The following is a 16,572-nucleotide window of genomic DNA, read 5'->3' as shown; positions in this document are numbered from 1 at the left end:
CTGTGTCCCCTGCATTGACAGGTGGATTCTTATCCACTGTACTACCTGGAAAGTCACCTAAACACTCATTCTTAAATAGAGTCTCCCCTGCAGCTCTCTCAGTTGTAATCGATTGTCACTATCCTAGAGCCCTGTTGATGTGATGGTAAGGTGTTGGGAATGGGGAAGCCTTGTCTAACTTTTTAATTAAGTCTCAGTATTTTAGTGGGCCTGTGTCCCTGGACTATCTCCTTCCCATATGTTTCTCAGCTCTTTATTCATTTCCTTAGATGAGATAGGAAGTCTAGAGGGAGCTGAAGTTTGGGTAAATTTCCTTTCCGCCAGTTTGGGTAAGGCTCTGGCAGTCTTTTCCCTTTACTGGGAGACTGGCCTGAGTTATGGAGAATGCTTTGAGTGTATTCGAAATGGCTGTTTTTTCCCTCTCTCTGTCAGAAAGAAGAGGGTTTTTCTTGACTCTTTACTGTGGAAACCTTGGTAGGGGATTGTTTCTGGAGATAATATCTATAAAAATTTGGGGACTCCCTAAGGATGTGGCCTCTAGGAGTTTGTCACTATTACACTGGTACACACTACGCCTCCAGCAATTTGTCAAAATTATCTTTCAAGCATTCCTACCAATTTATGGTTTTAGTGTCTTCCTCTTCCAGTAAGCAGTTCTCAATCTATGATTCTCAGTACTTACTGTCTCTCCAGTTTTTAGGATAGCAATTTGTCTTATGACCTTAGTTCTCTGATGTGTCCAAGTCGTTGATTTTCAGTTTGTTTAGCTTTTTTCTTAGTGTAAGATGGGTATGATGACTTGTGAGGTCTTTACATTGGAGCTGAAAGTAGAACTCCTAATTTTATCTTTGAAAATGTATTTTCAACTGAATTTCAGAATGGAGATATAATTTACCTAAAAGACAAACCCAACAAGTTGTAATGGTTGTTGCATCTTTGTCAGCTGTTACACATTATAGTGGCTAAAGTCATTGAATGTCCTCTCTTTTGCATTTTGAAGGGGTTTGACATTGCAGAAGACATGAGAGCTCACATTTGAATTTTTTTGAGGGGAAATTTGGCACATACAAACTTAAGTTTTCAGATCACATTGCAGTGGTAAATAATTTTTTCCTGTATGTCTAGATAATTGCAATCCATGGTTTATTTAAAACTTTAGTGGGAATGCAAACTAGTACAGCCACTATGGAGAACAGTGTGGGGATTCCTTAAAAAACTGGAAATAGAACTGCCATATGACCCAGCAATACCACTTCTGGGCATACACACCGAGGAAACCAGAACTGAAAGAGACACATGCACTGCAGTGTTCATCGCAGCACTGTTTATAATAGCGAGGACATGGAAGCAACCTAGATGCCCATCAGCAGACGAATGGATAAGGAAGCTGTGGTACATATACACAATGGAATGTTACTCAGCCATTAAAAAGAATTCATTTGAATCAGTTCTAATGAGATGAATGAAACTGGAGCCCATTATACAGAGTGAAGTAAGCCAGAAAGATAAAGACCAGTACCCTATACTAACGCATATATATGGAATTTCTAAAGATGGTAATGATAACCCTATATGCAAAACAAAAGAAGAGACACAGATGTACAGAACAGACTTTTAGACTCTGTGGGAGAAGGCAAGAGTGGGATGTTCTGAGAGAACAGTATTGAAACAAGTATACTATCAAGGATGAAACAGATCACCAGCCCAGGTTGGATGCATGAGACAAGTGCTCAGGGCTGGTGCACTGGGAAGACCCAGAGGGATGGGATGGGGAGGGAGGCAGGAGCGGGGATGGGGATGGGGAACACATGTAAATCCATGGCTGATTCATGTCAATGTATGGCAAAAACCACTACAATATTGTAAAGTAATTAGCCTCCAACTAATAAAAATGAATGGAGAAAAAAAAAAACTTTTTCACTGAAAAAAAAGAATTTCCTTTTATTACAAACTACAATATTTGTGTAAGGGTAAAAGTGGAAAAGTTGTCATTCTAGATCCACCCCCCTTTCTTTCAGAGCCTTCTGAAGTAACTAATTATTGTAATAGATTCATGAAGAGTACCATTCCTCCATTAAGATCAATTTGATTTTGACTCTCTATTCATTTAATTGGTGGTACCACTTCCTTAGAACTCTCCGAGAGATTATTTTTATGGGTAGAAGAGTTTTTAAACTCTTTATGGATAGAAAAGTTTCCATTAATTTTGAAAAGTGACTCTTGTGCCAAAGTAGCAACTTGGATCTTCATATTTGTACATTGCAGAGTCTGATTTTCTTTTACATTTTTATGAGTAAAAACCGTTTTCCCTGAGGGAACATTTTGCATTCACCACTGAATGTCAGATAAGGAATAAAACGCAAAATGTTTCAGTCTCTAGTTACAATTTTTGTCAATATTATTTAGTAGTAAATGTGTATGTTGAGAAGTTTGTAATGCTACTAGTTTGATGTTTCTGATTTTTAAGCTGTACTACTTTTAATTTAAAGAAGAAACCAAATTGTTCTATGTAAAACATTTTTCTGTTTTCTTATTTAGACCCTTGAAATTTCAGTAGATTATGGACTTGCCTTATTGTGAGTGATCAACTGAGCCTTTTTAAGGAATGTTTTTTCCCACTGTGTTAAATAAAAGAAATTTTGAAGGTGTTGAAGCTTTTAGGGTGTTTTAGGGAGGTTGTACATCTCTGAGAAGTGAGGAGTAGTTTTTAAGAACTTCTGGGTTTTTTTTGTTCATTCATTTGTTTATTTCATTATTGTGTTCATTTAACAAACATTTATTGGGCACATAATTACATTCTGGGTAGAAAATTCAAATAACTTGGACAAGATCATACATTTAGTTAGTAAAGGGACTTGCCTGAGAACTCTTGATTTTCTAGTCCAATGCGATCTTCATAATAGTATTTTTAGAGTTTGCTATTTGAAATATAGTTGATCTGGTAAGTATTAATTTGATCCAGTTTTTATTTAGAGCAATATATACATGTATTCAAATACCTACATATTGGTATATTTCAGTATTTATATTTACTTTGCACATTTGGCTTTGCTTGTGAGCTAAACTATTATTGTTAGGGAGATACTATAAGAGGAGTAGGTTGAAAAACTGCTTTAATGAGTAAGTGATCTGGTATTCTGAAAAATAAAGTAATTAGAAAGTAGTTATTTAAATAACAATTTTTTTTGCTTTGTTTTGTCTTATATGCATGTATAGAGTGATTTATCAGTTCATTTCAGTCGCTTAGTTGTGTGTGATTCTTTGTGACCCTATGGACTACAGCACACCAGGCTTCCCTGTCCATCACAAACTCCCAGAGCTTGCCAAAACTCATGTCATTTATACCCTTTGTCTATAAATACCATGCGTACATATAGTTCCAAAAAAGCCTTATGAAAATATTTGCTTATATCTATATCTGATTCATTTTGCTATACACTAGAAACTGGCAGAAGATTGTAAGCAATTATACTTCAATAAAAATTGAAAAAAATATATATACAGGTTATAATTTTTTAAGTGAAAGATCTAGGGAGAAAAAGACTGAGAAGTTAAGATTAAGCTAGGGTCAAGGATGGCCAAGTAACCTATTTGGCAGAGGATCAACTAATAGATGTAGAAACTGCATTCATTCCAACTACTTTTGCTTCCCTCACTCCCCAACATTGGTTCTATATTTTCCATGGATAAAAGCATAGTTAAAGAAAGCATTTTGGGAGAAATAATAGGCAAATTGGTTAAATTTAACTTATTAATTTATTGCATGTTTCCATATTAAAGCAATTTATTTGAACTTAGTATGGACTAGACAAAGTTCCAGCAAATTTGGAAAACTAAGCAGTGGCCACAGGGCTGGAAAAGGTCAGTTTTCATTCATCCCTAAGAAAGGTAATGCCAAAGAATGTTCATACTACCATACAATCACACTCATCTCACATGCTAGCAAAGTAATGCTCAAAATTTTCCAAGCCAGGCTTCAGCAGTACGTGAACCGTGAACTTCCAGATGTTCAAGCTGGTTTTAGAAAAGGCAGAGGAACCAGAGATCAAATTGCTAACATCCAATGGATCATCGAAAAAGCAAGAGAATTCCAGAAAAACATCTGCTTCATTGATTACATTAAAGCCTTTGACTATGTGGATCACAACAAACTGTGGAAAATTCAAGAGATGGGAATACCAGCCGCCTGAGAAATCTATATGCAGGTCAAGAAGCAACATTTAGAACCAGACATGGAACAACAGACTGGTTCTAAATTGAGAAAGGAATATGTCAGGCTGTATATTGTCACCCTGCTTATTTAACTTATATGTAGAGTACATCATGCAAAATGCCAGGCTGGATGAAGCACAAGCTGGAATCAAGATTGCCAGGAGAAATATCAGTAACCTCAGATATGCAGGTGACACCACCCTTATGGCAGAAAGCAAAGAGGACCTAAAGAGCGAGCCTCTTGATGAAAGTGAAAGAGGAGAGTGAAAAAGCTGCCTTAAAACTCAACATTCAGAAAATGAAGATCATGGCATTCGGTCCCATCACTTCATGGCAAATAGAAGGAGGAACAATGGAAACAGTGAGAGGCTTTATTTTTGGGGGGCTCCAAAATCACTGAAATGGTGACTGCAGCCATATAATTAAAAGACGCTTACTCCTTGGAAAAAAAGCTATGACCAACCTAGACATCATATTAAAAAGCAGAGATATTACTTTGCTGACAAAGGTCTGTCTAGTGGAAGCTGTGATTTTTCCAGTACTCATATATGGATGTGAGAGCTGGACCATTAAGAAAGCTGAGGGTGAAAGAGCTGATGCTTTTGAACTGTGGTGTTGAGGAAGACTATTGAGGGTATCTTAGACTGCAGGGAGATCCATCAAGTTCATCCTCAAGGAAATCAGTCCTGACTATTCATTGGAAGGACTGATGCTGAAGCTAAAACTGCAATACTTTGGCCACCTGATGCGAAGAGCTGACTCATTAGAAAAGACCCTGATGCTGGGAAAGATTGAAGGCAGGAGGAGAAGGGGATGACAGAATGAGATGGTTGGATGGTATCACCGACTTGATGGACATGAGTTTGGGCAAGCTCCAGGAGTTGGTGATGGATAGGGAAGTCTGGTGTGTTGCAGTCCATGGGATCACAAAGAGTTGGACACAACTGAGCGACTGAACTGAACTGAACTGAGACAAAGTTTGGAGGCTCCAGACATTCATCTCTGTTGCAGTCTTACACCCAGCTAATCTTTGTAATAGAGACCTATGAATTTTTTCCTGTTGGCTGACAATTTCAGATCGGCAGCTTTTGAATTTAGGTGATTTGGGTGTTGTCAGATGGGAAATTACCTTGATGCAATGGTTACCACCAGATAACACTCATCAGGTAGGCTATCCCAAAGGTAATGGGACAGAGAAGCTAACAGACACCTTAAGTTGCTTCAATTGCAAAGTTTATTTAAGTGAGTTTAAAACATATGCTTAGAAGTAGAAGGAAAGAGTGAAGGGTAAGCTAACACATAAGGGGTACAAGTGGGTGGAATTGAGCATATTACCTAAATCCTGGGTTGTGCAGTATTCATGTGTCTTGTGTTTCGTTTTCTGCCACACCAGCTTTCCTTGCTGGTACTATTGCTACACAGACTAGAAATGAGTTTGAGCCACCTGACCCAATAGATGGAAAGTGCTCAAGGCTATCGACACAGTCTTACTTTATTAAAGAAAAGCAGGGGCAAGTATACTTGGCCACAGTTATAGCCTACTGATTAGCCTGCTGAGCAGCTTGCTGAGCAGCTATGGCCTTTATTTTTTTTTTTCCTAGAAAATACTTTATTCAGAAAAACACCAGATATGCTTTATATCAAAAGATTGTCAAATACATCATCTAGTTGTCTTTACATATTTGTAAAACCAACTGAAGTAGTATCTCTGAGAAAAGGCAACTTTAGTTAATTACTTTACAATATTGTAGTGGGTTTTGTCATACATTGACATGAATCAGCCATGGATTTACATGTATTCCCCATCCCGATCCCTCCTCTCACCTCCCTCTGTACCCGATCCCTCTGGGTCTTCCCAGTGCACCAGGCCCGAGCACTTGTCTCATGCATCTAACCTGGGCTGGTGATCTGTTTCACCCTAGATAATATACATGTTTTGATGCTGAAAAATATGGAATGCTTCAGAATTTGCGTGTCATCCTTGCTCAGGGGCTATGCTAATCTTCTCTGTATCGTTCCAATTTTAGTATATGTGCTGCCAAAGCGAGCACAGATATGGCCTTTACTTGCCTTTCTTGGGAAGGGGATATATGGGGCCAGGATGGGTGTCAACAGTGCGTGACTGAGTTAAGATTTCATGAATTTAAAAAAAAAAAGATTTCATGAATTATTGAGTGTTTCATATGCCTCAGATATATTTAGTGTATCTTGACTGTTTGGTGCTTTATGTATATACAGCGTATCTTGAACACTTAGCATCTTCTTGATCCAGCTATCCCTTTCTGTTTATATTCATACATATATATTTTACTTATTATATCTGTTTAACATGTCCTATAGGTTTTCGACTTCTGTGTATGGTTTAAACATCTTAGGAGTTTCGTATATCTGTTTGGTTTCTTGTTTTTATAATAGAATTGAATATTCTCAAATAATACAACAAACGGGAAGTCCAGATGTGAATTCTCTCAATATCTTGTCTTCACTTCTTTTGTATAATTATATTTATTTATTTTTTGGCTGTGCTGGGTCTTTGTTTTTGCGTGGGCTTTTCTCTAGGTCTGGTGAGTGGGGGTTACTCTTTAGTTGTGGTATGCAGGCTTCTCATGGGGTGGCTTCTCTGATTGCTGAGAACAGGATCTAGGGCTCAGACTTCAGTAGTTGGGGCACGTATGTTCAGTAGTTGCAGTTCCCAAGCTCTAGAGCGCAGGCTCAACAGCTGTGGCACGTGAATTTAGTTGCTTCATGGCGTGTGGGATCTTCCTGTACCAAGGATACAACACGTGTCTCCTGCATTGCAGGCATGTCACTGCTGGGCCACCAGGGAAGCCCCTTGCCTTCACTTTTAAGGTGCCAGATTCTCAAGGGTTATCACATTTTAAAACTCTTCCAAAAGATGTGACATTTTCTATAGGACGTAGTGAGTGAATGCTTAAAGTCCATAACAATGCATTGGTATTTGCCTTGGTAGAAAGTACTATTTCTGAAGAGTTTTTAGATATAGCATTTGCCTCAGTTACCTGGCTCAGGGAATGTTAGCTTGAAGATGGTATAACTAGGAAATCGTGGTAACATTACAGATCATGAAGGAAAATACATCAAGGAAAAGATTCTATGGACAGCAGTTTAATGTTGAAAATCTATTGATTATGTAATATTTTTGAAAGTCTTTTGGTGCAGTTTTAGGTTCACAGAAGGATTGAGTGGCCAGCGCAGAGGACTTATGTCCTAGCCTCACACATGCATGACCTCTGACATTATGGATGTACTGTGTTCAGTTACTCAGTCGTGTCCAACTCTCTGCAGCCCCACAGACTGTGGTCTGCCAGACTCCTCTGTCCATGGAATTTTCCAGGCAAGCATACTGGGACAGGTTGCCATTTCCTACTGCAGTGGCTCTTCCCGACCCAGGGATCCAACCCCCGTCTCTTACGTCTCCTGCATTGACGTGTGGATTATGTACCACTGTGCCCCATTATCAGTATTCCTCACTAAAATGGTACATTTATTATACTGATGGCCTTACATTGACACATCATTACCATTTGAAGCCCACAGTTTAGAGTTGCCCTTGTTATTATATATTTAATAACACTTAGAGAATTAGTTTTTATAAATGTGTAGTGACTTGTTTCCACCATTATAGTATCATGCAGAGTAGTTTCACTGTCTTTGAAATGTTCTGTGCCCTGCCTCTTCATTCCTCCCTCCTCCCAACCCATAGCAACCTCAGATCTTTTTACTAATTTCAAAGTTTTGCGTTTTCAGAATGTGATGTAGTTGGAATCATATAATATGTAGCCTTCTCAGGTTAGTGTCTTCACTTAGTAATATGCACTTAAGTTTCGTCCATGTCTTTTCATGGTTTGAACAGCTCATTTCTTTTTAGTGTGAATTACTATTGTTTGGACCACAGTTTATCCGTTTACCTACTGAAGGTTTTGGCAATTATGAATAAAGCTACTGTAAACATCTGTATGTAGGTTTTTAAGTGGATGTAAGTTTTCAGTTTATCTGGGTAAATATCAAGGAGCATAATTGCTGGATTGTTTGGTAGCTCAGCTGGTAAAGAACCTGCCAGCAATGCAGGAGACCCCAGTTCAATTCCTGGGTCAGGAAGATCCGCTGGAGAAGAGATAGGTTACCCAATCCAGTATTCTTAGGCTTCCCTTGTGCCTCAGCTGGTCAAGAATCCGCCAGTGAACTAGAACAAATAATTTCACAATTTGTATGGGAATACAAAAAACCTCGAATAGCCAAAGTAATCTTGAGAAAGAAGAATGGAACTGGAGGAATCAACCTGCCTGACTTCAGACTCTACTACAAAGCCACAGCCATCAAGACAGTATGGTACTGGCACAAAGACAGAAATATAGATCAATGGAACAGAATAGAAAGCCCAGAGATAAATCCACGAACCTATGGACACCTTATCTTTGACAAAGGAGGCAAGGATATGCAACGGAAAAAAGACAAACTCTTTAACAAGTGGTGCTGGGAAAACTGGTCAACCACTTGTAAAAGAATGAAACTAGAACACTTTCTAACACCATACACAAAAATAAACTCAAAATGGATTAAAGATCTAAATGTAAGACCAGAAACTATAAAACTCCTAGAGGAGAACATAGGCAAAACACTCTCTGACATAAATCACAGCAAGATCCTCTATGACCCACCTCCCAGAATATTGGAAATAAAACCAAAAATAAACAAATGGGACCTAATGAAACTTAAAAGCTTTTGCACAACAAAGGAAACTATAAGCAAGGTGAAAAGACAGCCCTCAGATTGGGAGAAAATAATAGCAAATGAGGAAACAGACCAAGGATTAATCTCAAAAATATACAAGCAATTCCTGCAGCTCAATTCCAGAAAAATAAATGACCCAATCAAAAAATGGGCCAAGAACTAAACAGACATTTCTCCAAAGAAGACATACAGATGGCTAACAAACACATGAAAAGATGCTCAACATCACTCATTATCAGAGAAATGCAAATCAAAACCTCAATGAGGTACCATGACACGCCAGTCAGGATGGCTGCTATCCAAAAGTCTACAACCAATAAATGCTGGAGAGGGTGTGGAGAAAAGGAAACCCACTGTTGGTGGGAATGCAAACTAGTACAGCCACTATGGAGAACAGTGTGGATATTTCTTAAAAAACTGGAAATAGAACTGCCATACGACCCAGCAATCCCACTTCTGGGCATACACACTGAGGAAACCAGATCTGAAAGAGACATGTGCACCCCAATGTTCATCGCAGCACTGTTTATAATAGCCAGGACATGGAAGCAACCTAGATGCTCATCAGCAGATGAATGGATAAGGAAGCTGTGGTACATAAACACCATGGAATATTACTCAGCCATTAAAAAGAATTCGTTTGAATCAGTTCTAATGAGATGGATGAAACTGGAGCCCATTATACAGAGTGAAGTAAGCCAGAAAGATAAAGAACATTACAGCATACTAACACATATATATGGAATTTAGAAAGATGGTAACGATAACGATAACCCTATATGCAAAACAGAAAAAGAGACTCAGAAGTACAGAACAGACTTTTGGACTCTGTGGGAGAAGGTGAGGGTGGGATGTTTCGAAAGAACAGCATGTATATTATCTATGGTGAAACAGATCACCAGCCCAGGTGGGATGCATGAGACAAGTGCTCGGGCCTAGTGCACTGGGAAGATCCAGAGGAATCGGGTGGAGAGGGAGGTCGGAAGGGGGATCGGGATGGGGAATATGTGTAACTCTATGGCTGATTCATATCAATGTATGACAAAACCCACTGAAATGTTGTGAAGTAATTAGCCTCCAACTTAAAAAAAAAAAAGAAAAGAATCCGCCTGTGATGTGGGACACCTGGGTTCGATCCCTGGGTTGGGAAGATCCCCTGGAGAAGGGAATGGCTGCCCACTCCAGTATTCTGGCCTGGAGAATTGGGGTTGCAGAGACTCAAACACAACTGGGCATCTTTCACTTTAATTGTTAACTTTTATGGTAAGTGTTGGGGCTTCCCTGGTGCCTCAGTTGGTAAAGAATCTGCCTGCAGTGCAGGAGACTTGCCTGCAGCACAGGAGATGTGAGTTCTATCCCTGGGTCAGGAAGATCCCCTGGAGAAGGGAATGGCAACCCACTCCAGTATTCTTGCCTGGAGAATCCCAGGGTTAGAGGAGCCTGGTTGGCCACAGTCCATGGGGTTGCAAGAGTCAGATAAAACTTAGCGCCTAAACCACAACCACCAATCATGGTAGGTGTATGTTTGCCAAATTGTCTTTCAGTGTCTGTACTATTTGGTATTCCTACCAGATACCTTGGTTTTGTCATTGGTTTAGATTTTGGTCATTCTAATAAGTATGTTGTGCTATCTCGTTTTGATTTGCAATTCCCTGATGACCTAAGATGTGGAACGTCTTTTCATATGCTTATTGGCCATCTGTATATTTTCTTTAGGGTGGTGACTGTTCAGATCTTTGACTCATTTATCAATCAGGTTGTTTTCTTATCATTAAATTTTAGAAGTTTTTTTGTATATTTTGGATTGTTGTTGTTCAGTAGCGCAGTCGTGTCTGACTTTTTGTGATCCCATGGACTGTGGCATGCCAGGTTTCCCTGTCCTTCACCATCTCCCAGAGGTTGCTTAAACTCATGCCCATTGAGTTGGTAGTTCTTCATCAGATGTGACTTTTGCCCAGAACTATATTTTCTCCCAATCTGTGGCTTGTTCTCTCATCCATTTATTTAATGCTACTTCTGTTAACTTTGGTTTGGTCCTCATCTTTAAATTATTTTTTATTTTGACTGTGCTGCGTCTTCGTTGCTGTGCAGGCCTTTCTCTTGCTGCGGTGTGCAGGCTTCCCGTCATGTGGCTTCTCTTGCTGTGGCGCTCAGCCTCTGGGACGTGCGGGCTGCAGGAGCTGCGGCTCCTGGGCTCTGGAGCACAGGCTCAAGACCTGAGAGTCAGCTTAGCTGCTCCACAGTGTGTGGGATCTTCTTGGACCAGGAATCGAGCCCATATCTTCTACACTGGTAGACAGATTCTTTACCACTGAGCCACCAGGGAAGCCTCATTCTTAACTGGTCTTTCTCCCTTCAGTCTTCCCTTCACCAGTTTTTCCTCCATATTGATCATGTCACTCTCCTGTTTAACCCTCAGTAAACCAGTAAAAAACAGTCATAACCATTTGTCATTTTTCTTTTTTATAAGTCATGGGGATGATTCATAGAATTAAGAATTTAAAGGAATAGTTTAAAAATCAACATTATTCAATTTTAAACTTTAAAAAGAGGTTAGACATAACAACACCTCTTTGTAACAAGTAAATTTTGGTGTACTGATATAAAAAAATCAGAGACTAATGTCACATGTCTTTTTTGCAACAATGAAATGGGAAGAGATGGTCAATGTTGCTGTCACAAAATATTGTGTGATAACGTCCTTCCTGCTGAATAATTAACTAAATGAGACTACGGTTATTTCTTGTCCTTGGACATGTTCTGATCACATATCACTTCTTGAATTTGATAAATTTTGTGCAGTATATTGTTATCTGACGATTTATAGTCTGAGATTTCACTTACACCATCCAGTTTCACCATTGTCACTAGAATTGGAATGTTCCTCAGACTTTTGTCTTTTGTCTTCTTATTCATCTAATATTATACATCTTTCTCTGTTCATTTCCTTTTCCTTGCTATTTTGGACATAAGTGCAAGTATTTGGTGTTCTCAGTTTTCTAATTTCTGGGAAGATGATGCAATACTTTGAACAATACTATGAGAAAAAAGAGTGGCAGCCCATTATTGCATCCTCCTAGGTTATTCCATCATTCTTCTCTTTCTTATTATTTTAGATTTTTTTTGAATTATTAGGAATAATGTGATGAGTGATAATGGATAATGATGGAATTATTTGTAGGATATTAAAACAACTGAATGTTTCAAGATGTAGGAAAAGTAATGTCAGTGAGATCCCGTAATATTTCTTAGAATTATAGAAGAGTTCAGTTAACACCTGTGGTAATTACAACAAAGGTTTTACACTATTTTAATAAAGTAAATTTTCTCTTGGCTTTTTTTTTTGGAGGGGGGACATGTGGTAAGAAAAAGTGATGAAATATCTTTATAAATAGTTAGAAATGTTCAAAAATGGAAAATGGATACATTGGACTCTAATGGTATACCAGGAGTTAAAAACCTTTAGTAATTCCCAGTTTTCTGAAAGATAAAGCTTAAAATCGTTTGCATTTCCTGGAAGCCTTGGTTATTTTTCAGCCTTATGCCAGCAACCCCCATCCTATATATACCCTTTTTAAAGGCATATTTTATTACTGTGAGTGCTTTGAGCTGCCATATGTTTTCATACCTGCATAAAAGTGGTAGGGAGAGTTCTCAGATGGCCCCCACAATTCCTGGCCCTATTATGCTAAGGGAAGGTATATACACACCTTCCCTCATTTGTTCAGTCAAATACTAATCTAGGTACTCTGAAGGGATTTTGCAGTTAGTTGACTTTAAAATCAGTCAGTTCAGTCGCTCAGTCATGTCCAACTCTTTGTGACCCCATGGACTGCAACACACTAGGCCTCCCTGTCCATCACCAACTTCCGGAGCTTACCCAAACTCATGTCCATTGAGTTGGTGATGCCATCCAACCATCTCGTCCTCTGTTGTTCCCTTCTCTTCCTGTCGTCAATCTTTCCCAGCATCCGAATCTTTTCCAATGAGTCAGTTCTTCGAATCAGGTGGCCAAAGTATTGGAGTTTCAGCTTTACCATCAGTTCTTCCAGTGAATATTCAGGACTGATTTCCTTCAGGGTTGATCTCCTTGCAGTCTAAGGGACTCTCAAGAGTCTTCTCCAACACCATAGTTCAAAAGCATCAATTCTTTGGCGCTCAGCTTTACATAATCACTTGAACCCTTTAAAAGCAGAGACTTTTCTGAAGCTGGTTGCAGAAGAAAGTCAGAGGTATGTGATATCTGGCTAGACTGGAAGAAAGCCGAATCCATGTTAAAGTGGCTGGTGGGAGGGTGGGGCATGTAGCAAGGAATTGCAGGTAGCCTCTGAACTGAGAGCAGTCCTGATTAATGACTAGTAGAAAAATGGAAGCAATTGTCCTACAGCCAATAGGAAGTAAGTTTTGTCAATAACCAGTGACTTTGGAAGAGAACCCGAAGTCCCAGGTGACAGCTGCAGCCCTGGGAAACAGCTTACCCACTTTAGACCCTGAACAGAGAATCCAGTCTGTTTTGTTATGCCTGGACTTCAGACCTCCAGAAACTGAGGTAATAAAATGGGTATTGTTTTTATGCCGCAGCCTGGATGAACCTGAAGGTTATTATGCTAAGTGAAATTAGCCAATCAGAAAAAGACATGCAGTGTATGATTCCGTTTGTGTGAGAGATCTAGAGTAGTCAAATTCATAGAGACAGAAAATATAGAAGGGAAGTTGTCAGGGGCTCGGGAAAGAGGAGAGTGAGCTGTTTAATGGATACAGTTTCAGTTTTGCAAGATTGAGTTTTGGAGATTGGTTGTACAATAAAGGGAATATACTTAACACTATGACCTATACACTTAAAAATGATTAAGATGGTAAATTTTATGTTACGTGTATTTTACCACAATTTTAAAAATTATTTGAAAAAGTGAGTTTTATTTTAAGTCACTGGATTTGCAGATAATTTGTTATGCAGCAGTAGTGTTCATGGTGTTGTGTCTGCTTGAAATCCACTCTCTGACTCTTCTATTATCCAGAAATTTTACTCTCCATCCAGCTCAAAGGTTTACTCTATTAAACCATCCTTAACCCTGAGGCAAAGTTAGTCACTCTTTCCTCTGGCTAGCCATATACATCTATAATAGCACTTACCACATTGTATTTTATGCATTTTTCATTTAGGTCATCTCCACTAGACTGTGAAGTGATGTTTTTCCCAAAGCATTTCACCTTCAAGTTTTATAGTAACTTTACAGGAGATTCAGTCTGGCAATACCTGAAGGTAGTAGCTTTTAGGAAACAATGCAGGGGTTGCTTCTTATTAATTTTCTTTTCTCAGTCTAGTTTATACCTTAGATTCTAATAGTGCAGATGCACTGACCTTGTTCAGTTTACGCTAATTATTTGTCTTTTAACAGAGGGATAGAAAATAAGCACCCCCCCCTACTTTTTTAAAACTATAATCAGTCTACTCAGATAAAAAATGAGATGTATAAATGAATTTATTCATTCTGGTTTCAGCCAGCATTTACTAAGCCAATACTTCTTGACTCTAAAGTAGCAAAATTGGTTGAATACATACTTTTTAACCAAATGGTTACTTCAGACATTAATGAACCAAACCAAATGGTTACTTCGGACATTAATGAACCAATTATGTTGATCAATCAACAAATTTGAAATTCATATTTTAAAGAGTTAAGAATTTGTTTGTGCTTAAATATCAATTGCGTTCTTATTATTTTCTTTTCAAGAGATTTCAGCAAAGTAGGTGAAGAAATGTATGTTATTTTTCAAAGTGTTTTCTTTGAAAAATGTTTCACTGTAAGTATTGTGGATTTTTATTAAAATATATCAATAAATGGCTGTAAATAAGTATATCAGTTTGAGTAATTACTGCAGCTCTGACATTTTCATTGTCTTCATTCTTTTAATAAATTTATGAGAAAGACTACTCCTTGTCTGAGACTATAGGACCTTTCATTTCCATATAGATAGCCAACTACAGCGATGTTCCTTTCACTTCAGGACAGTATTCCTCCGTATTATTCTTCCTAATATATTACTGACTGCATGCATATTCACTGATAGTTTGATCCTGAACTATAACTCAGCCTCTTGAGATAACACTAAAAAGCTAGAGTATAGGAAGTTGTTTCAATAGAAATGAATATTTTTGGCTTTCTCATATTTTATATTTTGATGCAGCAAGAATTAAGGATATGCCCTTTTTTCCTTTCAAGTGTTGTAAAAATATACTACTACTAATTTCTCATTTCTGTTTTCAAGAAAGTGTATATTATTCCTAACATATGCCAACTATCAGTACATAGCAACTGAACCAAAGAAAGTAGGTATTTCTTAAATATTAGAACCCTGTGAAATGAATATGACAGATCATCTTCAGATGGAAAGATATGACAGGTTTTACCCAAGAAATAAATTATGTGAAAAAGATTACAAAAGATGGTAGTCTGTTTAGGCAGGCCTATTAAAAGCATTAAGACTTGAGTACTGGCTATTAAAGTGAGTAAATGGCAATATTATAAAGTTAAACACATGCCAAAAAACATTTTCCAGAGGACCAGGATTGTAACAATACCATTAATGAGGGCAAGGAGGTCTTAATGCAATTTACACTTTCTAAAGTTTCAAAAAGAGGCTTTGAGTTAGTGCATTATTAATGTACTGAACATCTGGAACTGTGTAAAAGCTATAGACATTGAGCAAATGCAGGATTTCCCCACTAGGTTGCATTCTAACTTACTGCCTCCCTAGTGAGATACCAGTTTTAAGAAGTTTGAAAAAGTAAAATGACAATATCCAGATAAGGCATAAACATTCAAAAATGTCTTTTAATTTGTGAGGTCCTACACAAAAATGTTTTTTCTGAACTTATCAAATCTAAGTGTTGTGAATGTCAGTGAGTAGATTAAATCATCTGTATCACTGTACATAGACTAGACTCTCTATATGTGAATAGCATTTGCTCTTTATGAGCTAAGTAAACTATTTTGTAACAGATTCTTCACATTTTTTTATACATGTATGTCAAAACCTGAGAGGTGATTCTTTGTCAGTGTACTTTACTCCAGGTTTCTTGATTTTTTAGGTGTTTTGTTGGGATACTTAAAATTTTAAAAATTGAGAGTAGTGGGCATATAATTTTGTATGAATTTTCTGGCAAGGGGCAAGTAATTAAGATGTATAGATGGCTATTTGAGTGTCACCTGTAATGAGAATAGAAAAACTATAGACCTATTTTTTTTTAACTTAAAACCAAAAATTTGTCACAAACCATTTTCTCCAAGTAATCAGTATGTTTTTTTGCTATAGAGCTACACTCTAGATTTGCATGTAGCCCCTGTATAATCCTGAAAAGAAGGCTTTTAAAATACTTAAAAGAATCTTCATGGGAGAGGTTACAATAAACACATTGTGTTCTGTGGAAATATTGTCTCATAGTCACCAAATCCCCTGATCCCTTTTTTACAGTGTTCCCAGTACCTCCTTACCTGAGCTAGAATCTGGATATACACAGAGGGCATGTCTTTTTCTTATCAGCCCTTTCACGTTGTGATTGCTTTTTTCTCTGTAGTACCTCAGGATTGGTATCCTATTTATTTT

At 38.0% G+C, this 16,572-nt stretch overlaps 1 protein-coding gene and 1 non-coding gene across 2 annotated transcripts in view; one reads left to right on the top strand and one right to left on the bottom strand.

The window, feature by feature from the left end:
- Positions 1-16,572, top strand: part of BRIP1 (BRCA1 interacting helicase 1) — a 191,443-nt gene that overhangs the window by 105,188 nt on the left and 69,683 nt on the right. The gene's annotated exons all lie outside the window — the stretch shown is intronic.
- On the bottom strand, positions 6,158-6,263 carry LOC136150368 (U6 spliceosomal RNA). The gene has a single exon (XR_010659802.1). It is a non-coding gene; the product is annotated as a U6 spliceosomal RNA (small nuclear RNA).

Source organism: Muntiacus reevesi, chromosome 18 (genome assembly GCF_963930625.1).
Source record: "Muntiacus reevesi chromosome 18, mMunRee1.1, whole genome shotgun sequence".
Classification (NCBI taxonomy): domain Eukaryota; kingdom Metazoa; phylum Chordata; class Mammalia; order Artiodactyla; family Cervidae; genus Muntiacus; species Muntiacus reevesi.
This window is presented reverse-complemented; position numbering and strand designations above follow the sequence as displayed.